Source organism: Megachile rotundata, chromosome 16 (genome assembly GCF_050947335.1).
Source record: "Megachile rotundata isolate GNS110a chromosome 16, iyMegRotu1, whole genome shotgun sequence".
Classification (NCBI taxonomy): domain Eukaryota; kingdom Metazoa; phylum Arthropoda; class Insecta; order Hymenoptera; family Megachilidae; genus Megachile; species Megachile rotundata.
The window spans coordinates 7,291,099-7,314,754 of record NC_134998.1 but is presented as its reverse complement, the minus strand read 5'-3'; the positions used below and the strand labels follow the sequence as shown (position 1 = coordinate 7,314,754).

The 23,656-nt window shown below is 39.9% G+C and overlaps 1 protein-coding gene across 4 annotated transcripts in view; it reads right to left on the bottom strand.

The window, feature by feature from the left end:
* Nucleotides 1–23,656, bottom strand: part of LOC100884026 (uncharacterized) — a 392,036-nt gene that overhangs the window by 210,575 nt on the left and 157,805 nt on the right. For all 4 annotated transcript variants that reach the window (XM_012283875.2, XM_076541524.1, XM_076541525.1 and 1 more), the window contains one exon: nucleotides 21,206–21,280. The gene's annotated coding sequence lies outside the window, so the exon portion shown is untranslated. The remainder of the gene's footprint in view (nucleotides 1–21,205; nucleotides 21,281–23,656) is intronic.

The following is a 23,656-nucleotide window of genomic DNA, read 5'->3' as shown; positions in this document are numbered from 1 at the left end:
GTTGGGATTTCGGGACCATGCAGTGTTGAGATCTTGGAATTTTATGTAAGTGAGAACTTATCTGGGAGGTACTTAGCTGGACTAACTTATGTGGGGATGTTGGGTCTTTGGGTGGTTGAGACCTTGATGAGTTGGAACCTGGGCTCATCAAGACCTTGAAACATTGGAACCTGTGCTCATCAAGACCTTGAAACATTGGAACCTGTGCTCATCAAGACAGTGACATCTGGCAACCTTGACAAGTTGGAACCTGGGACCGTTGGGACCTTGACAAGTTGAAACCCTGACAAGCTGGAACGTCGGATCATAGTAACCTTGACAAGTTGGAACCTAGGATCGTTGGAACCTTGACAAGTTGGAACCTGGGCTTATCAAGACCTTGACACATTGGAACCTGTGCTCATAAAGACAGTGACATCTGGCAACCTTGACAAGTTGGAACCTGGGACCGTAGGGACCTTGACAAGTTGAAACCCTCACAAGCTGGAACGTCGGATCATAGTAACCTTAACAAGTTGGAACCTAGGATCGTTGGGACCTTGACAAGTTGGGACTTTGGAACATCAGGACCTCGGCAAGTTGGAACCCTGACAAGCTGGACTTTCGGATCATTGGAACCTTGACAAGTTGGAGCCTGGCATCGTTGGGACTTTGACAAGTTGGGACTTTCGATCATCAGGACCTTGACAAGTTGGAACCTAGGATCGTTGGGACCTTGACAAGTTGTGACGTCGAATCATCAGGACCTTGACAAGTTGAAACTTTGAAAAGCTGGAACCTTGAGAAGTTGGAACCTTGGATAGTTGGACCTTGAGGTGTTGGAACTCAAGAACATCATAACAAAGCACCAGAGGGTCCATAAGAGTCCCATATTTCAACATCTCTAACCCATCACATCTAATCAAACTCCCCATTACAAATAGATCCTAAAAATACCACCCACCGCAATTACCCATCACTGATCAAACACAAAAGACACTATTCCCAAAAGCCTCCACATCCTCTTCACACGTTCACATATCCAATCCTCCAAAAAACAGTCCCTCTTCCCTTCATCAAATCAATACCTTCCAAAAGTACCCAAGAAAACAGAAACATCTGTGAGTCCTTCCAAAAAAAAGAAGTGTCTTCTGCGAAAGAAAGCATCAAACCACGGAGCAACTCGAACTGGAAACCGAACAGAATGGGAGAAAGTTAAATGCAGTTGCACTGATACCGTCGTTGGCTCGCGTGGGTGGCGGAGTTAGGATGAGCAGTGAATCTAGTTTCGTGGCGAAAGAGAAACGCGGGGGATGGCGCGGGGGGTTGATGAACAGTTTGCTCGGCGACGCACGTTGTGGCTGTCGGCTGTCGGGGCCACACTGCAGCTACATAGAGGAGGAAGAGATAAATTGGGGGTGGAAGACACGGCTAGGTGGAGGAGAAAGAGAAAGTGCAGGAGGCAACTGAGCGAGAAGGAAGTGGCAAGACGTGTACGACAAAAATCACAACCTATATGGTACTGGATTAAACTGATGCTTCTAATTTTGATCGATTTCTTGAAATTGTAGTACAAGTCTGATGATAGGAACAGGTAGAGTTTGAGACTGATGAGGAAATTTAAGTTTGGGTGATATGTGGTGATGATATGTGATCAGGACATGTGATAACGTATGGGAATAACATGGTGATGGTATATGGTGATGATATGTGATCAGGTCATGTGGTGGTAACGTATGAGGATGACATAGTGATAATATATGGTGATGATGTGTGGTGATGACATGTGGGGATGATGTGTAGTGAGGATATGTGGTGATGACATGTGATGATGATGTATGAGGATATGTGATGAGGGCATGTGGTGATGATGTGTGGTGATGATGTGTGGTAATGATGTATGGTGATGATGTGTGGTAATGATATGTGGTAATGATGTGTGGTAATGATGTGTGGTGATGATGTGTGGTGATGACATGTGATGATGACGTGTGGTGATGATGTGTGGTGAGGACATGTGATGATGATGTGTGGTAATGATATGTGGTGATGATGTGTGGTAATGATGTGTGATAATGATGTATGGTGATGATGTGTGGTAATGATATGTGGTAATGATGTGTGGTAATGATGTGTGGTGATGACATGTGATGATGATGTGTGGTGATGATGTGTGGTGAGGACATGTGGTGATGATGTGTGGTAATGATGTATGGTAATGATGTGTGGTAATGATGTGTGGTGATGACATGTGATGATGATGTGTGGTGATGATGTGTGGTAATGATGTGTGGCAATGATGTGTGGTGATAATGTGTGGTGATGACATGTGTTGGTCACACATTTGAGTAATACAAAAAATAAAGATGTCCTAATATCACGAATTAAGTTCCTGAAAATAATTCTTGAAGCTAAATAAATTTAAAAGTCTGAAGTTTAACATGAATCCTGAAATTTAATAGGAACGATATGTCATTGATAAGGAAACAGTAGAAGTAAAAGCAGTAAAAGAGGACCATTTCTGAAGAATAAGTATCCGAATATAATAGGAGGCACAGAATTACCGATGGTGTGGTTAATAAAAATTATACGGTGAAACGAGTCGTCCATTATTCATGGGCCAGGGGACGCACCGTGAATACGTATCACTGATTATGCGGCGTATTTTGATTATAATGCGATTAACGTTGTTTATCGATTGATTCGTCTGTGAGGTCTACCAGGGAGTATCCAAGGAAGAAACTTCCATCGAGACGAAGCTTCAGAAGTCAGAAGTTTATCTTCCGGGTAACCTCGAGCGTTCCTTCACTTTCTCAAGGAAATTTTAAAAACGTTCCTCAACTACTTGGCAAACAGTTGAAAAAAAATTTGCCGGCGAACTTTACGAGGTAAATTTCCAGAAGAGGATCTCTCACCCAGGAACTCTTAAACAATTTACGTTCAAGCGTTTAAATGTTGCATTATTGCGATACGCCGTCTTTTCCAGTTTTTGGGAAATTAATTCGCTGGGAACACATTACTGTTTTCGAGGATGAAAAACTTTTTAATTTGTGTATGGTGAATTTTAGGGATTCAGGAATTATGGACTGCTAGAACTAGTATTCAAGTACATGGTTGGGCAGCTATGATTAGATCACCGTAACTCAAAAATTAGTAATTTTGTATATGACATCTTTAGACATTCCACATCCACATGTTTCTACATTTTGAATATCATATTACAAGCTATCAAGTTTCAAGATATCAAGCCTCACGATATCATATTTCAAGATATCAAGCATCAAGATATCATGTTGCAAGATATCATGTCACATACTATTAAATTACAAGATATCATGTTTCAAGCTATAATGTATCAAGTTACCAAGTTTCAAGCTATCAAGCTTCAAGATATCATGTTTCAAGCTGCCAAGTTATCGAGTTTCAAGTTGTCAAGCCTCAAATTATGAAGTCTCAAGTTATCAAGTTATCAATTCTGAATATCTATATACGTAGATCCCTATACACATAGGTCTACAATTCTAGATTTTTAGACAGGATATCCTCAAGTCCCTGGATCTCTATATTCTGGGAGCTCTAGATTCCATCACCACTAGATATCTACACCCCTAGATCTTTATACTCCTAGATACCTGTAGCCCTAGAACCCTATACCCCTAGATCCCACCACTCCTACATCCCACCACTCCTAGATCCCACCACCCCTAGATCCCACCATCCCTAGATCCCACCACTCCTAGGTCCCACCACTTCTAGATCCCAGCACTCCTAGGTCCCACCACTTCTAGGTCCAACCACGCCTAGATCTCACCATCCCTAGGTCCCACCACTCCTAGATTCCACCACTCCTAGGTCCCACCACTCTTAGGACCCACCACTCCTAGATCCCACCATCCCTAGATCCCAGCACTTCTAGATCCCACCACTCTGATGTTCTACCACTCCTAGGGCCCATCACTCCTAAATCTCACCACCCCTAGATCCCACCACTCCTAGGTCCCACCATCCCTAGATCTCACCACCCCTAGGTCCCACCACTCCTAAGTTCACCGCTTCTAGATCCCACCATCCCTAGATCTCACCACCCCTAGACCCCATCATCCCTATATGCCACCACCCCTAGATGCCTATACCTCTAGATTCCACCACCCCTAAATACCTATACCCCCAATCCCTACACCCCTAGATCCCACCACCCCCAGATACCTACAGCCCTAGATCCCTCTACTCCCACATACCTATCCCCCTGAAACCCTCTGCTCCCACATCTCTAAATCCCTATACCTAAATTCCAAGCACTCATAATTAAGTTCCTTCCCTTAATGAACCACGAATCCAATTTCCCACCGTTCCACTTCAAACACTTTTGCCTCCATAAAAGTACACGCAGTGATGGAAGAGTTCCCTAACCTCAATCTTCTAAAAATTCAAAGAATTCCCCATGTCATCGCGTTCACAGAGAGAGGCAAAATGAGAAACATACCGAAAGGATTTTCCACGTTGAAATACCGTCAGCAGGCATTTCATCTTCGTGTTTTAGCTGATTCCCGCGGATCACGCCATCGACTTTAATGAACGAAGAAGGCGTGAAACAGACCGACCGTCCCAGTATTTAAAAAATCTAAGGGTAGCGCGGTGAAGAGGACGTGGGACCGGAAGCAGCCAGAGAAATTGAAGCTACGCTCCTCTGCGTCGACAGGTTATCGTTAAAACAATTTCGCCGTAATGAATATCACGGTCGCATTTGTGTCAAAGATAAATTGAAACGAGAAACGGGGCAAAGAGACAAGAAAAATGATAGAAAGGTCAGCCCTTTATGAAACTAGACGAGGAACAATGATTGAGGAAGTCTTTGATGTCATTAAACGGCACGAATCATTTCTGAATGGGTGGCTTTCAAATGGAACAAAGAGACAAACGGTGCTAGTTTTTCAACCAATTGCAACATTCGAACCGTTCAACAAATGACCGTGCGATGAATTTTATACGTTATGGCTTAAAACTGCAAAATTATATATTATTAAAAACATTTGTTAGTTAAAGTGAATTTATTTCTGAATTTATATATTTTCCCGCCTTTTTGTGCATTTTTTTTGTATAACAAGATATTGTATTTACTTCAAAGTAAATTTATGTTTGAATTTATATATTTTCCCGCCATTTTAAGCATCTTGTTTGTGTAACAAGACATTGTACTTACTTCAAAGTGAATTTACATTTGAATTTTTATATCTTGCCGCCATTTTGAGGAGTGTTTATGTGACAAGACGTTGTACTTACATTAAAGCAAATTTATATTTGAATTTACATATTTTCCCGCCATTTTGAGCATCGTTTATGTAACAAGACATTGTATTTACTCTAAAGTAAATTTATGTTTGAATTTATATATTTTCCCGCCATTTTAAGCATCTTGTTTGTGTAACAGGACATTGTACTTACTTCAAAGTGAATTTACATTTGAATTTTCATATCTTGCCGCCATTTTGAGGAGTGTTTATGTGACAAGACGTTGTACTTACATTAAAGCAAATTTATGTTTGAATTTATATATTTTCCCGCCATTTTGAGCACTGTTTATGTAGCAAGTCATTTGACATACGTTAAAATAAATTTATATTTGAATTTATATATTTTCCCGCCATTTTGTGCACTGTTTATGTAGCAAGACATTGTACTTCCATTAAAGTAAATTTATGTTTGAATTTATATATTTTCCCGCCATTTTGAGCATTGTTTATGTAAGAAGACTTTATAGGTACATTAAAATGAACTTATATTTGAATTCGAATATTTTCCCGCCATTTAAAGAATTCGTGTAATAAGTAAAAGTTTATGAAGATATCTGTGCCATGACAATCCAGCCAAACTATAGCAAGTTCGAACGTCAGCAGTTAGGAAGATACCAGAGCCATCCAATACATTCCAATCCGAAAATCGTCTACGAAATTCCGTTCCCGTTCCCCGGCAAACATCAAGCGCCATCTTTATTGTCTTGACATCTATTCGAACGTCCGGCCAAATGAAACTTTTCCGAAACGATTAAGGAGACACCAGTTTGTCACTGTTCGCTACTTTAAACCCGCAATAACCTTAAATTTTCTTCGACTAGCCCTCCCCCCTCTCCCTCGCTGCCGGTTCGGCGGCCATTAGCACGAGACAAGTATGGCTGGAACGGGGAAGCCGGAAAGAAGAGATGGCGGACGCTAGCGAGAACTGATAATCTCTGTTTATCTTGTAATTTCCTGGTAATGCCATTAAAGCATCCGGACGTTGGCCACGTTGTCCGTTTAAATCTCTGTTTTCGCGGGGCGGAAGACGGAATGCACGGTCAGTCGCAAACGTAATTGAATTGACCGTTCTTAATGCTCGATAAATCTCGGGAAGAAGAGTCACGTGGCGGGGGACACGCGACTACCACGAAACCATCAATCTTCACACTAGGTTCGGTCTACTGTGGACCTTTGGGAAAACTTAAATTTTCACAGATCACTCAGATCACTGTAAGGTCGCTTTAAATAATAATTACTGTTTTAAATAATACTTTGTCACATGTCGAGTATGCTTTAGAACGTTTGATGCTTTGTGCTGTTTAAATATATACCAGGTCCTTCTGAGCCTCCTGTCATATGGTATCAACGGCACCCATGTCACTGTCTGATCAGTGACAAGACATCTCTGGCTAGCTCCTTTAAGAACAATGTATTTTCCAATAAAATGTGAAGTTCCATTTCCAAATGTGAAGATCCATCAATCCTAAATTTGAAGCGTTTGTAAACAATTTGCACTGTCAGATAATCTCTGTCCACATATGGGGACAGCTAACATAGTCTAATTCTAGCTTCGCATCGAAAATTTGATTTTGAATTTGCTTCAGATAGTTCAGAATCTCTGATGGAAACATAGGTCCACAAATCACCTCAATTTTGTATCTCTTGTAATGATTTCAATCTTGATATCAGATAACCTCTGTCCACATGTGGGGACAGCTAACAGTATAGTCTAATTCTAGCTTCATATCGAAAATTTGATTTTGAATGTGCTTCAGATGGTTCAGAATCTCTGATGGAAACATAGGTCCACAAATCAACCTCAATTTTGTGTCTCTTGTAATAATTTCAACCTTGATATCAGATGACCTCTGTCCACATATGGGGACAGTTAATAGTATACTCTAATTCTAGCTTCACATCGAAAATTTGATTTTGAATTTGCTTCAGATGGTTCAGAATCTCTGATGTAAAAATAGGTCCACAAACCAATCCCAACTTTGTGTCTTTTGTAATAATTTCAACCTTGATATCAGATAACCACTGTCCACATATGTGGACTGTCAGTCAGCCTCAAACAATGTTTAGATACCAGTAGCCTCAGGTTTAGGTTTCTTAGTCGTTACCTAATTAGTGCATACTCTAATTCTAGCTTCATATCGAAAATTTGATTTTGAATTTGCTTCAGATGGTTCAGAATCTCTGATGGAAACATAGGTCCACAAATCAACCTCAATTTTGTGTCTCTTGTAATAATTTCAACCTTGATATCAGATAACCTCTGTCCACATATGTGGACTGTCAGTCAGCCTCAAACAGTGTTTAGGTACCAGTAGCCTCAGGTTTAGGTTTCTTAGTCGTTACCTAATTAGTGCATACTCTAATTCTAGCTTCATATCGAAAATTTGACTTTGAATTTGCTTCAGATGGTTCTGAATCTCTGATGTAAAAATAGGTCCACAAACCAATCCCAACTTTGTATCTCTTGTAATAATTTCAACCTTGATATCAGATAACCTCTGTCCACATATGTGGACTGTCAGTCAGCCTCAAACAGTGTTTAGGTACCAGTAGCCTCAGGTTTAGGTTTCCTTGTTGTTAATTACCTAACAGTTAGTTGCTAGTTAGCTAACAATGTATAGTCAAATTCTAGCTTCACATCGAAAATTTGCTTTTGAATTTATTTGAAAAGGTTCAGAATCTCTGATATAAAAATGGGTGCACAGATGGTGGAACGTGTGAATGTGTAGCAGTGATAAGAAAGAACGAAATCCGTAAACGCATAATTGAACACGCAATCCCCATCTTGGAGCATCAGTTAATGGATTAACAGCAGCAGCGGAAGCAGATTAGCCGCAACGAAATGAAACGAAACCGCCGCATTAGCCAAGGACCGGCGGCGGCGTTGGTGGTTAAACTGCAACGAAACCGGGAAGAATAAAGCTGACCAGCGGCGTTGGAAATCTCGTTACGCCGTTAATAGGCCAACGATTATCTTTGCAATGGAAATTTCACTGTCTTCGTGTTCACGGGACATATTTGGTAACGTCGCGGACCGTGCTGTGTCGGCATTAATTCCATGGAAGCAGCAGCGTACGCATAGTCGAAACGATAATTGGTGTTACGCGAGAATTACGAGCAGCCGGACAATAAACACCGGTCGAATCGACCCAGCCCGATATCCATTCGCCCGTCATAACGTTATTAAAGCACGCGACACGCTATTACTTAACAGTGGTTAGTTAACAATTCGGAGGAGATCATTAGGCGGCAATCATACGGTCGAACGACCCGAGATAATAGTCCGATGCTCGCGATACCGCCGGATCCGCTGTCCGGTTGTTGTAATGTTAATAATTAGCCTAACGGCCGGGGATTTGACACGGGAATTTCGGTTTTCAATGACATCCATTCAGCGCTGCTTTAACAAGGAAGTGCAGATACCCTAAATGACTCGAAATGATGGATAACTAAAAGCGGTTATCGAGAAACGCTACCCAGATGGCGCTTCATCGCGCATCCATTTTGTCTATCACGACTGACAAAATGGCGACTCAAACACTTCCTCGTATACGGTACATTCCTTGCAGATTTAACAATAGTTTAACACAATCTTATTTAACAATAATATAATTTAACAATAACCTAATTTAACGATTTTAATAATTTTAAAAGAGTAGTTTAATAATTTTATCTCAAATTTCCATGCCAGATTTGTAAACGAAATTTCATATATTTTTTAAAGATTGAATTAAAATTCCTTCAAATATCTGGATCAGTGCCCACATAAAAATTGTGCAGGAATATTTCATGGAATAGCATGCACGGCTTCGTGCCGCGATTCAATGAACGGCAATGATACAAAAATTAAAAGGGAATTAACGCGATACCGACGGATTTAATGGCACGGACTCGGTACCCTCAATCCGTTATCGGCGTTATTATAGAAAGCTGCATTATGGAAGAATTCTATAGAAATTTACGGGTTAGCTTCGACGACAGCGCCATTCGCGATCCTTTCGCGTGCTAATTATAAACGTCCAGCATTCACGTGCACGATTACATCGCTCAAGCTCTGCCAGCAACAAAAATTGATCGCATTTTCGCGTCACGACGCGTTTTCAGCGAACGGTACAATTTACGTACAGGATTTCGAAATACGGAACAAAAGTTCGAATGCGATGTTAAGATACGGAGATGAATTGGTTACTGTTAAAATTTGTGGACGGATGTTATGGAAATTAATGTAAGGAGGAATACACGTAGGTGTCATGCGTGTAAATCTATTAGGTGGCCTGGGATGTTAACCTGACGTAAGAGGCACTTCTAATTATGACGTTACGACCTAATTATGTAACGTGATAATTATTCGAGCTGTTCCACAGTAATGGAACGCTAATGAAGAAGCTAATCAATGGGAACGATAGCATTAGACCATCAGTTAACGTTGAAAAGATCCCTGATATAACACTTTTACAGTTGTTTTCACGCGAGGAACATTACAATGACATAAAAGACACAAAATGTAACCCATAATTCCCCGATAAATTCACCGCGGCAAAGTGATTAATCGTACGTTGTCCACCGGTCTCCGAAAAAAGGAGGAAAGAAAACAACCATCCCCAACGTAACCAACCGCGTGTTCAATTTAACGAGCGGCAGTGTTTGTCTTGGAAAGACGATTCTCCGTCGAACGATCGAGCTCCACCCCTGAAACTACAATTTTTATTACACACAGAACTTGGACTTCCACCCCATACACTCTGCATGCCAGCTGAACGTCTCGTAATTCAATAGTACCTCTATTATCATGAATAATTCAGACGGACCGCCAACATAATTCCCTTATTTGCTCCAGTAATACACAGTTCTATCGATAGGCCATCAAAATATTGAAACATAAATTTGTACGGTGGAACGATGGTATTTGCGTTATTTCTTTGGGGGAGCGTTATTGTGATGGGACGTTATGTGGAGGTCTGTTATCTGAAGGTCCGATATGTGGCGGTTCGTTATGTGACTGACCATTGTGCTATAGAGAGTTATGTGAGGGATTGTTACGATCTGTTATGTGACAACCCGTTAATGTGATGGCTCGTTAGGTGACAATTCGTTAATGTGACGGCTCGTTTATGTGACAATCCGTTATGTGGCAGCTCGATAAGTGACAATCCTTTATGTGACCACTCGTTATGTGACAGCTCACTAATGTGACAAACCCATTAGATGACAACTCGTTAATGTGACAAACCCGTTAGGTGACAACTCATTAATGTGACGGCTCAGTTATGTGACAGCCCGTTATGTGACAGCTAGATAAGTGACAATCCTTTATGTGACCAGCCGTTATGTGGCAAACCCATTAGGTGACAACTCGTTAATGTGACAAACCCGTTATGTGACAACCCGTTATGTGACAAATCCATTAGGTGACAACTCGTCAATGTGACAAACCCGTTATGTGACAACCCGTTATGTGACAAATCCATTAGGTGACAACTCGTTAATGTGACAAACCCGTTAGGTGACAACTCGTTAATGTGACAAACCCGTTAGGTGACAACTCGTTAATGTGACAAATCCGTTAGGTGACAACTCATTAATGTGACGGTTCAGTTATGTGACAGCCCGTTATGTGACAGCTCGATAAGTGACAATCCTTTCTATGACCACCCGTTATGTGACAACTCGTTAATGTGACAAACCTGTTATGTGACAACTCATTAATGTGACGGTTCAGTTATGTGACAGCCCGTTATGTGACAGCTCGATAAGTGACAATCCTTTCTATGACCACCCGTTATGTGACAACTCGTTAATGTGACAAACCTGTTATGTGACAACTCATTAATGTGACGGCTCGGTTATGTGACAACCCGTTATGTGGCAACCCGATAAGTGACAAACCCTTTATGTGACCACCCGTTGAGTGAAAACTCGTTAATGTGACAAACCCGTTATGTGACAACTCGTTAATATGACAATTCGTTTATGTGACAACCCATTACGTCACGACCCATTGTGAGATAGAGCGTTATATGACTACTTCTTATGTGACGGTCCGTCAAGTGACAGCCCGATATGTAACCGCCCATTATGTGACAGCGTGTTACATAACAGTATATAAGAAGGTGTGGTTTTCTACTTCTACGCGCTGTTTCAACGCACTGTAATTACTCTAGTTTTTCATAACAACACACTATAATCGCACCCGTTATACCGCCACGCATTCTATCGCCGCGTTATATCGAAAAGTGCTACACCCTCGTACCTCATAAACTAAATTACTAGATTAAGTTACCATATCACTCAAGCTAACACAATGGACTAACAACAAAATACAGAAAGGCTAAATAATGCTAGAAGATTCGATTTCTTAGAATTCCTTTATTTGCCACACTTGAAAGGTTTTTTCGAGCCATGGTCACCTTGTGAAGTACTTCGTTTTCTCGACGATTGTTCGGGGCTAATAAAAGACAGGGCTTCTTCCAGGATTCCTACGATGTTCTTAGCCTTCTGCGTGGCAACAGACCGACAGGCGACGCTGCTGAACAATGGACAAGTATGGCAAAGAGGCGGACAAGTGTCCTGGGTATACCTATTGTTTTTCCCTGGCTGGCACAACCGCCGGCAGCGTTAATGTCCCTCATAATAGGGAGAGAAAGAGGCCAGGTAATGCGAGCTGCCACACAGTCCTGCGTAATCCTACGGCTACACGTGTGCAACAATAACGTTGCTTGAACTTTGTTCGCTAGGAGATAATTTTGGGAACTGGTTTTAGCATGAAAGTGATTGACAAAGTCTGTGAGTTGTCCTTAAGAAGAGTCAGTTAAGAGCGACATTTTGAGGTTATGGAACAGAGTTTTATGGAAGTAATTTCGTGGCTGTTTAAATTCGTGTGTTTACAATTTTATATTAATTTTATGAAAACGACTCTGTTGATAAATAAATGTTTGATGAATTTTATTATTATTTCAAATGTCTCCATTCGCGTTGTCCGCAATATCTGTTGAAATAATTAACGCAGGTTGAAACCAAATATTTGACGTGCTTTAATTAACGTTTGAAGCATACGAAACGTTATTCATAAACAACCGGTCGTGGAACAAAGACCTACGACTAATAAAAAAAGGAAGAAAAATATGGACAGGTTAATATGTTTTCATAAAATTACAGCGAATGCAGGACGGCGAAAGCAATTGAAAACTAAGTCATTTCTGAAACAAAGTTACCCCGCGGTTCATTCCGACGGGGGCTTACACGAATACCTCAGATATTAGTTCGTAACAAAATTCTCGTGCTGGCAACTTTTCCAATAAAAACTTCGGACATCATCAAAATTAACCCCCCACTAACAGATTCCACTTATTCAATATCCCAACGAATTTCAAAAGCCTGATACTTGCATCTTCCGTTTTCCTTCCAACCTGAATTCTTTCGTCTTTATGATTTACCAGAATCTCCCTCTGGCTCATAATAACGATAAAATTACTTTAGAATCTTCGCGAGGGCCGGAAATTTATATCAACGAAAGAAATATTCTGTTCGAAGTTTTAAGCGTAATCACTGTATACCTTAACTCTTACAAATTTCACTAGATACTCTCCCTAGATATCCTTTACAGTACCAGGTTTCACTTACGGTCTAAGTTGTCCTATATTTTATTTTTGTCTCCTGGGTTCCACATCGAGTCGATCACTTTTGGACATCATCATTTGCGATTTTCCTCTAATCAAAATATTTTGTAGTCCATGTGAAATTAGTAGGGGTTTAAGTCATCATTTTGCCAGTTTCGAATTCGTTAAAAAATAACAAGCTTTGTAAGTTTGCAATTTTGGTTCATTTTTGAGAAAATAGGTTTCACTTACGAATTTTTTTCTCAGAAACTACTCAACCGATCTAGCTAAATTCTTTTTCGTTTTATTCATGAAAGATTGGGCTATTTTAAAATATTTTTTTTAATTCCGTCAAATTTGTTATGAAATCTCGAAAAATTTTATAATGCTTTCATTGAAAAAAATGCGAAAAAAGAATTTGTTTAAATTTTTCGACATTTCATAACAAATTGAGGTAATTAAACAAAATATTTTAAAATAGCCCAATCCTGCATGAATAAAACAAAAAAGAATTTAGCTAAATCGGTTGAATAGTTTCTGAGAAAAAAATTCGTAAGTGAAACCTATTTTCGCAAAGATGATAAAAAATTGCAAGCTTTGAAAATTTGTTATTCCTTAACAAAGTCGAACCTGACAAAATGATGACTTAAACCCCCCCCCTAATTTCACATGCACTACAACATACGTTAATTAGAGCAAAATCGCACAGATTTTTTTTAAATACCCCCTAGATCTCTCTAGGTCCTCCCACAGATATCATATTTCAACCAGATAGAAAATCCAGAGAACCACGCTTTTTCGAATGGCTCGTTATCCAGCGATAAGGTTTTTCGAAATAAAAACTGCATCGCATAATTTGATACCCTTGGGTAGCGTAGAAAAGCGAACAGAATGCAAGCGCAGGCTAGAGTGTTCGAGCGAATTGCCGCTGGATACTCGCGGAGCTTGCGTGTATATTTTTATTCGAACTGGGTCACCGCACTCACAAACACAGCTTTATTGCGTGTTTGACACCCGACCGGGGTCAAAATGCATCCGCGGTGACTCGAATGCATGTATGTCCTCGCAACGCGAGAATTTTCCGCGAGAAAGAACCCTCTCTTGCATGAAGCACCCGACTTCGGTCCTTGCGAATGCATCGAGAAATCTAGGTTAGGTGAAGAAAAAAAACAAGTGTCGTTTAAACGGGTTCCGAGCCTGTTTAGATCTTGGATTTATGGCATTTCCGTACTGGACACTGGTTTTAACGTTTGTGTCGTGAAACATTTAATATCGCTAAAAATTGGGTCACTACAAATATTTGATGCTTTGAATGACAAATTTTTGCGTCGTTTATGCAGAAGTCTGGTAACCCCACGAGGATTAATTTCGGACATTACTTGTAAAGTAAATATTGAAGGTGTTTATCCAAGAGATGTGATATTTACCGAAACATTGTACGTATCCAGAAATAAAACGCTGTCCGCAATCCGTTCTGAGGGTCTCCACGAGCCGAGCGACTCCAATTAAACATTTAGCGCCGACCGGCTGAAAATCTCCCAATTTAGACCCGTCTGCGCCGCCGTTCCCCGGAAACATTAAACGCAAACCGTCGAAACGTGCCGGGATTTATTTGCAAGCCATTGTTTAACCGCGATTCACCGGCACCTTTGAACAGTTTCCGCAACGATGCACACGTGTGTTCCAAGAAGATTTTTTCCCTCTCTCGCCCACCAGAGACCTAACCTAAACGGGGCTCGCTTTACCGTACGAGCATGGATTAAGTAAGTATAACAGTCGACCACTTAACAATTCGGCCAGTGAAACGTTTCTAACTAGGCGGTCGAGTGGTTTGTAGCTTTTACGACCGCTTCAAAGCTATTTGTGTCCCATATGTACAATGGGTCTTCTGCTACATTGACAATCCGTTAGGCTTTTGTGGAGAAAATGGTGTTGTGAGGGCGCCACTCGTACTGAGCATAGCAAACTTCAATTTGGTAGGAGCTTATGAACTCTATTAACTCTAAGGATATCATATCTGAAGAGAAAAGGTATATTTACTTCAAAATTTATGGACTTAGGTACTTCAGAATGTATGGACTCTTGGGGTCATCTATTTCTTAGGGAGTCTTTGAAATTAATTAAAGATTGCAGAGTTTGGAGATTGTAGTTCCTTAAAATTGTCAAAACTAAGAAGTTTGTATAATATTAGAAATACTGTAGATCTAAAGATTTGGACCTAGGGATAAACTAGTAGCCTCGAATCTGGATGTGTATCTTAGAAATCTTGAGATCCAGGTCCAGATACGTAAGGATCTTTAGGATTGTGGAGACCAAGACACTTAGATCGAGAGACCAATAATTCTTAGAATGCTAGGAACCTTACTTAGGTACTGTAGACCTAGGGATTTGGTCCTAGGGATGAACTTGTACCCTGAGATCTGGATATGTACCCTTAAGAACCTTGAAACCCAGATTCAGAGACGTAAGGACCTTTAGGATAGTGGAGCCCAGGATACACAGAAACCAACAAATCTTAGAGTGCTAGGAACCTTACTTAGGTACTGTAGACCTAGGGATTTGGTCCTAGGGATGAACTACTACCCTGAGATCTGGATATGTACCTTTAGGAACCTTGAAACCCAGATTCAGATACATAAGGATCTTTAGGATTGTGGAGCTCCAGACACTTAGATCGAGTGACTAACAAATCTTAGAGTGCTAGAAACCTTACTTAGGTACTGTAGACCTAGGGATTTGGACCTAGGCATAAACTAGTAGCCTCGAATCTGGATGTGTACTTTAGAAGTCTTGAGACCCAGGTCCAGAGACGTAAGGACCTTTAGTATTGTGGAGCTCCAGACACTTAGACCGAGTGACTAACAAATCTTAGAGTGCTAGAAACCTTACTTAGGTACTGTAGACCTAGGGATTTGGACCTAGGGATAAACTAATACCCTGGAATCTGGATGTGAACATGGACCTCGAGACCCAACTCCATGGAGACGTAAGGACCCTCAGAATTCCAGAGACTCTTAGAGTCCAAAAATGTCTTAAACTCCTAGAAACCCTTACCTAAATCTACCCTAGGTATCCAAAGGACCTTGAGAGCCAAAAGTCTCTAGAGACGCTGAAAATCAATAGGAACCCAAAATGATGAAGGTCATAGCAATAGAGTTCTCGAAGAGCCCTAACTAACCCAGTCTAGACTTCACAACAATAATTTTGTGAAGAATCCTAGTAACCTTAGGTACCCCAGTTATCCAAAAGACCTTGAGAACCAAAAGTCTCTCGAGACGCCGAAAATCTGGAGGATCCCAGAATAACAGAGATCACAGTGATGATAGAGTTCAGAAGAGCCCTAACTAACCTAGTGCAGACTTCACAACAGTAATTTTGTGAAGGATCCTAGGAACCTTAGGTACCCCAGTTATCCAAAAGACCTTGAGAACCAAAAGTCTCTCGAGACGCCGAAAATCTGGAGGATCCCAGAATAACAGAGATCACAGTGATGATAGAGTTCAGAAGAGTCCTAACTAACCTAGTGCAGACTTCACAACAGTAATTTTCCGAAAGATGATATTAATGAGACACTCCTGCAAACTAGTGGCAACTCGCGACTGTTCTAGGGACACTGGGACCTCATCAGTCACTCTAATGTTCAAGAGTTACTATTACGTCTAGTTTGCACGAGAGCGTTACCACATCGCGCACTTCTAGTTCCGCTACTTTAACAATCCATCGCCATTGTCCCAGATAGCGCTACTTATCCGACCAATTGGAACACGACGAAACCCTTCCACGTAATTTCAATCGAAGCGGCGTGTCGTTAACGATACAACGTCGGATCGTAGATCGACGTCCGGGACATCGTGAAACACGCCTTGTCCAGGAACTGGGTCACCAGTTACGATTATCCTGTTACACGAGGCCGTCGGTAAAGCAGGTGGCTGCATTACCACGCTTAGATCCAGAGATCGTGGCCAAATCGAGTAGAATACTTTCGATCGGTTACGACTCTCTATTCCCCGAAGCGATTTCCACGAGCTTCCACATTGTTGACCCAAATCCTGTGACGGTATACAGTTGGGTCGGAGCTTCCTCTCAATTTCTTCGTTTCCGGTTAGACCCCCGACCGGACCGGATGAAAATGCGACGCTTACACAGGAATTTATGTGGACCGTGTGTGTGAGCACGCAAGCACGTGAATTGGGTGTCTTTTCGGTCTGATTGAGAAGGGCGGGACCCCTAACTGAGAAAACTGCCAGAAGGGCTGCAGGAAACGCCCGGACCAAAATTCATTCAGTATAAACAATTTTTTTTTTTCACCGAAATTCCCGAAATGCTGAACGAATGGCGTTGAAATAGCAGAAAATTTGAATAAATTTAAATTGTAATTATCGAACGCTGAAGCAAAACCAGCAAATTTTTCGTAATTGGATGAACGCGAGAGCGACTTCTGTCACAAAACAAATGTTTTCGATTCGACGAGGAGGAAAATTAATCTTGGCAAACCTTTGAAGTACCGCGGGAAATTAATGGGAGTCTGAAAATTGAATCTGAAATACAATGCGAGCAAGGGTAAAATTTCATTGGGCGCTTGAATTGTCTGTTAACGAGAGTCAACCGTAATTTTCGTCCTGATTAGAGTTTCACTGTTTTTTTGTGCTAACAGTTTAACAAATTGGGCGAAGCTTTCTCATTATTCCAAAAAATTCTTGTAAATAATTTAACGCTTCAAAATAGAATCCGAAGCTCTTTGTTTCCAACAGGGGTAAACCTGTACGGTTAGGTTAGGTTTGCACGCTCTCTGCTGGCAGCATCTGAAATTCAGTTCCTGACCGTCACCATCGAGCGAGACGTTTGTACAAGTGTGTGCGCTTGTGTGTGTAGGAGGGAGGTAGAAAAACATCACGCGGCTCATTGCCGGGAGATTTGGAGGAAAGCGGGCTGAGATTGCCGGGAAATCCTCGGGAACATTACCGAATCGGTACGCGTGGTCGCGTGCGAGTTACACGGCCGCGCGGAGGAAAACAAAGAAGAAAAGGGATCCTATGAATTCGTGAGTGACTTCGGATATCACGTTTCCCGGCGTCTGCCAGACATTTCCTTCGGGCTTCCTGTGTGCATACGTGCGAAACCGTGTACATGTGTGTTGCACACTGGGTGTCCTTAGAAAGACTCTTACTGTACACGGTGTTTCAAAGTTGATGTCATATCGAGCAATGTCAATTTCTCATAATTTCATACGCATATGTGTGTGATATTACTTTTCATACACATATGTCGCCTCTTGTTATATCTACTCTTTGATTAATGTTTATTTACAGATGAAAGATACAAATACTTTTTCATTCACATCGTCAATGTTAATTATTTTGAAAATGTCGAATAACTGTTACTGTGTGGTCTACATATGTGTGGCAGGTTGTCTCAGATATTCAAGATGAGACATGTACGGTTTCAAGGTAGGTTATGTACCGTCTCAAGTTACGTTAGGACCGTCTCAAGTTATGTTAGGACCGTCTCAAGTTACCTTATGCCTCGTCTCAAGTTACGTTAAGCCTCGTCTCAAGTTACGCTAACCTCGTCTCAAATTACGTTAACCTCGTCTCAAGTTACATTAAGCCTCGCCTCAAGTTACCTTATGCCTCGTCTCAAGTTACGTTAAGCCTCTTCTCAAATTACATTAAGTCTCGCCTCAAGTTACATTAAGTCTCGTCCCAAGTTACCTTATGCCTCGTCTCAAGTTACGTTAAGCCTCGTCTCAAGTTACATTACGCCTCTTCTCAAGTTACGTTAAGCCTTGTCTCAAGTTACCTTATGCCTCGTGTCAAGTTACGTTAAGCCTCTTCTCAAATTACATTAAGCCTCGCCTCAAGTTACATTAAGTCTCGTCCCAAGTTACCTTATGCCTCGTCTCAAGTTACGTTAAGCCTCGTCTCAAGTTACATTACGCCTCTTCTCAAGTTACGTTAAGCCTCGTCTCAAGTTACCTTATGCCTCGTCTCAAGTTACCTTATGTCTCGTCTCAAGTTACGTTAAGCCTCGTCTCAAGTTACCTTATGCCTCGCCTCAAGTTACATTAAGCCTCGTCTCAAGTTACATTATCCACTTGCCATCAAATTCAAAGTTACCTAATATATTATCCCAACATACTGATCATGAGAGTAACATACTGAGAGTAACACAAAATCTGAGATAAGATTTGACAGTTCAAGGATACGAGGATCGCAAGTTACGTTAAGCCTCATCGCAAGTTACGTTATGTACTTGCCATCAGATTCAAAGTTACCTAATATATCATCCCAAAATACTGATCTCCATAAAATTCCATCAAGAGCACACTAAAATTGCAGAAAAGCTAGAAATTCTATTTGAGAATACCACAAAATCTGAGATAAGATTTAAAAGTTGGAGGATAAAGGAACATGATAATAGTAGAAAGATAGACAAGTATAAAAGGATCAAAAGGCGTCTAGTTCTAGCACAGAAACAGTTCGGCCAGGGAAATTTCAGGGGTGAAAAGATATGAATTTTCATCGGGAAGTCAGACGATAAATTTTCTGTACGCTCGCGACGCTCGGCCATTATGTAGATAATCGCACGACAGAATTTACGTTCCATGATGTCGCCGCGACTTTGTAGACACAGCCAAACGAAATCGCGACATAGAATACATTTGCGACATGAGCCACCGAGCTTTTTAAACTTGCAATCTCCGATTCTGTGTACTGGGTGTTGCAAAAGTCTTTCGATGAGATTGTCGCATCCGACTGTAGTATAGTTCTGGGGTGCTATTGGGGAAATGAGGAAGAATTCTATCTTGAAATTATTTACAGGGTGTTTCAAAAATGGGGCTTCATAACATTATTCAGAGGCACAGTTTGTTAATGTTATTAAGCTTGTTAAGTATGCGATGGATAACATACTCATGTGGTAGGGATTTTGCATTTTTAGATCAGTAACCTTGCAGTGACTACGTACAGAGTGTTTCAAATATGATTTCTCCCTTATGCAGTTCTAGGTTTCAGATTTATAATTTTGTTTTAACGTACAGTATAAAGAAATGATTCGACAAGTATTGACCCAACGATTGACTCTTTTTAATTGCATAGTTTAAAGGTTGTGATTATACAGGTCGATTCAAAAGCATGGACTTGACAATTACAAGAGTGTTTATCCTCACACTACAGTTTTATATATGCATACATAACCTTGAAGGATTATAATTGCATTGTTTAAAGGTTGTGATTATACAGGTCGATTCAAAAGCATGGACTTGACAATTACAAGAGTGTTTATCATCACACTACAGTTTTATATATGCATACATAATCTTGAAGGATTATAATTGCATTGTTTAAAGCTTGTGATTATACAGGTCGATTCAAAAGCATGGACTTGATAATTACAAGAGTGTTTATCATCACACTACAGTTTTATGTATGCATACATAATCTTAAAGGATTATAATTGCATTGTTTAAAGCTTGTGATTATACAGGTCGATTCAAAAGCATGGACCTGACAATTACAAGAGTGTTTATCATCACACTACAGTTTTATATATGCATACATAATCTTAAAGGATTGTAACTGCATTGTTTAAAGCTTGTGATTATACAGGCCAATTCAAAAGCATACACTTGACAATTACAAGAGTGTTTATCATCACACTACAGTTTTATATATCCATACATAATCTTAAAGGATTGTAATTGCATTATTTAAAGCTTGTGATTATACAGGTCAATTCAAAAGCATGGACCTGACAATTACAAGAGTGTTTATCACACTATGGCTCTACGTATGAATGCATAATCTTGAAGAATTGTAATAGTATTGTTTGAAGCTTATCATACAGGTCGATTCAAAAGCATGAAACAATTACAAGGTCATTATTAACACTACATGCTCGCATAATCTTAAAGAACCGTAAACAATATGTTATTCAAATAACAACTTGTTTTCAGCTCAATGACTCAGATGGATTACAACGTTGTTATCGTTCAAAGCATCCGTAAAATGTTCATCGACCCCATCCTTTTTTTGCGTTTTTTCTTTGATACTAGTTGTAACTTGCAAAAAGTAGAACGGTTATGTGGTGCGCGTTTTACAATCTCGCAACCAGTGAACGACAGAGGAAGCAATTACGCGACGCTTTTTTTTTTCTATTTCAAAATTTCACGGTTCGCTGAAAATAGGGTAAAAGATTCTGCAACAAAAAATAAAACGAGGCGAGCTATTGTTCCGTAGGTTAGGACGTGTTATTAACAGAATTCGGATTCCGTGGGAAAATGTAATTTGTTAATTTCGCGGGGGAAATGCGCGGCATATCGCCGCGGCGAATTACACTCACGTTTTTGCCTGCTGGTTAGTTTGTCGTCCAGGCGAAAATATTTTTGTCTGCGGTGATATCGCTCATTGGTTGTTCCTGAAAAGATGAAAACAGTGTTAGTACAAACATATTGAATTATAGGTCATTTGATAGCTTGACGTAAGCCGATCTCATGCGCCAACTCATGGGTTGGCAGCAATACATTCACAATATTTTTTCAAGTTTATAATGTCTCAAAATTGTTCCTATTTTTGATGTAAATTAATAAATATGTAATGTTATACACATGTCAACTGACACTTCTAGATTTTCTCAACTATATTATTTTAAGCAAACGTGAAGAACTTAAATAAAAGTTAGAACACAACGTACCGAAGTTAGCTAATGACTGACTTTGCGAATGCCAGTGCACGAGAATATTGTTTACGACCGAATGGTGGGGACAAGGCCTGTGATTCAGTGAATACAGCTCTTTATCGAATAAAACTGCAGCTACAAAAGTGGGTTATTCATCTCGAAATATGAGCCTCGATAAAAAATTAAGTACGCAGATAACGCATTCCTCATAAATATTAACGTTTGTCGTGATAATTAATATTCATGACTCGACAAACATCACGAAGTTAAATTTCATATTTATAATTATTAATGATACTTTTATCATCTCGTTTAAAATTAAGCAATTAATAATTACTGGCTAATTGCTGAGAGATATTGATTTTGATATATTGTAGCAAATAAATAAGCAGAAAAGTGAATTAATTTAATGATCAAGTCCCAGTGGATCAGGGAATAAAAACTAAATATTAAACAGCAACGAACAGTAAATAAAATTTGTCGATAATCGTTAAAATTAAATAGATCTAATTTCAAAAATGTCAGATTTCCCTATGGATGCATTAAAGACCGATTAATTGTTGAAGCCCGCTCGTTAGATCACTTTTATAGTCGACTGTTTTAATTGCAACTAATAAAATTTGAAGCGTGGAACGTGTCCGCCAGAAGTTGTAACAAAATTCCTCGTTCGCGAAACAACGGACCAACGAACGGTGTCTGTTTACATGATCGCGTGATCCGCCGTGAATTCGCGATGAACAAAATGGCGGTGCGTACAGAACTCGCAATGACGTTTCAGAACTGTCTGGCTCTTTGTCGACGGAAAATAATAATTTCTTACGCTCGCTATTCCTCAAAGCCGAGTTTACGAAACTCGGGATGAAAACGGCGCGAGTGAAACTCCCTTACATTTAAAATACTAATTAATAAAAATTAATTAAGCAAAAGAACATTGTGAATTAATAATTGATTCCGATGAAAACACTGTCGCGCTAATTACGGAACACGTTTTAGCAACTTTTAACCGTCAGATAAAATCATTCGGAGAATAATTTCAGACAAATTAAAAATTTCGTTATATTGAAATTCCTTCTCTCTATGGATGACAATATCAGTTTTTAATTTTCCGTTTTACCTTTAAACGGAATTTGTTAATTTCACTGGGAAACAAATAACGATTCATATTTCGTACAAAATATGAATACTTTATATTTTGCTAATTAAACTAAACTGTTGCAAATGTTCCATAATCTATTGGAGAGGATTCTGAGTAAATTTAGAGGCAGTTTGAGATCTAGGGAGGAAGTTTTAGGGATAAGTTGATAGATTTTAGAGATAGATTGAGAAGTTTTCAGGGAGGTTTTTTAAAGAACCTATAGGGAAGATGAGCTCATGGAGAGTTTGCAAGAGTTTTAATTTGACTAAATAGTTGTGGATGTTTTATAGTCTCTCTTAGGCGAGATTCCAAGAGAATTTAGTGCCAGATTAGTGATGTCCTAGGGAGATTTTTTAAAGAGCCTATAGGGAAGATGAGTTCATGGAGAGTTTGCAAGAGTTTTAATTTGACTAAGTAGTTATGGATGTTCTATAGTCTCTCTTAGGAGAGATTCCAAGAGAATTTAGTGCCACATTAGTGAAGTCCTAGGGAGATTTTTGAAAGAGCCTATAGGAAAGATGAGCTCATGGAGAGTTTGCAAGAGTTTTAATTTGACTAAATAGTTGTGGATGTTTTATAGTCTCTCTTAGGAGAGATTCCAAGAGAATTTAGTGCCACATTAGTGAAGTCCTAGGGAGATTTTTGAAAGAGCCTATAGGGAAGATGAGCTCATGGAGAGTTTGCAAGAGTTTTAATTTGACTAAGTAGTTATGGATGTTCTATAGTCTCTCTTAGGAGAGATTCCAAGAGAATTTAGTGCCACATTAGTGAAGTCCTAGGGAGATTTTTTAAAGAGCCTATAGGGAAGATGAGTTCATGGAGAGTTTGCAAGAGTTTTAATTTGACTAAGTAGTTATGGATGTTCTATAGTCTCTCTTAGGAGAGATTCCAAGAGAATTTAGTTCCAGATTAGTGAAGTCCTAGGGAAAATTTAGGTAAAGTCCATAGCGAGGGCTGAGACCTCAAGAAGAGCCTGCGAG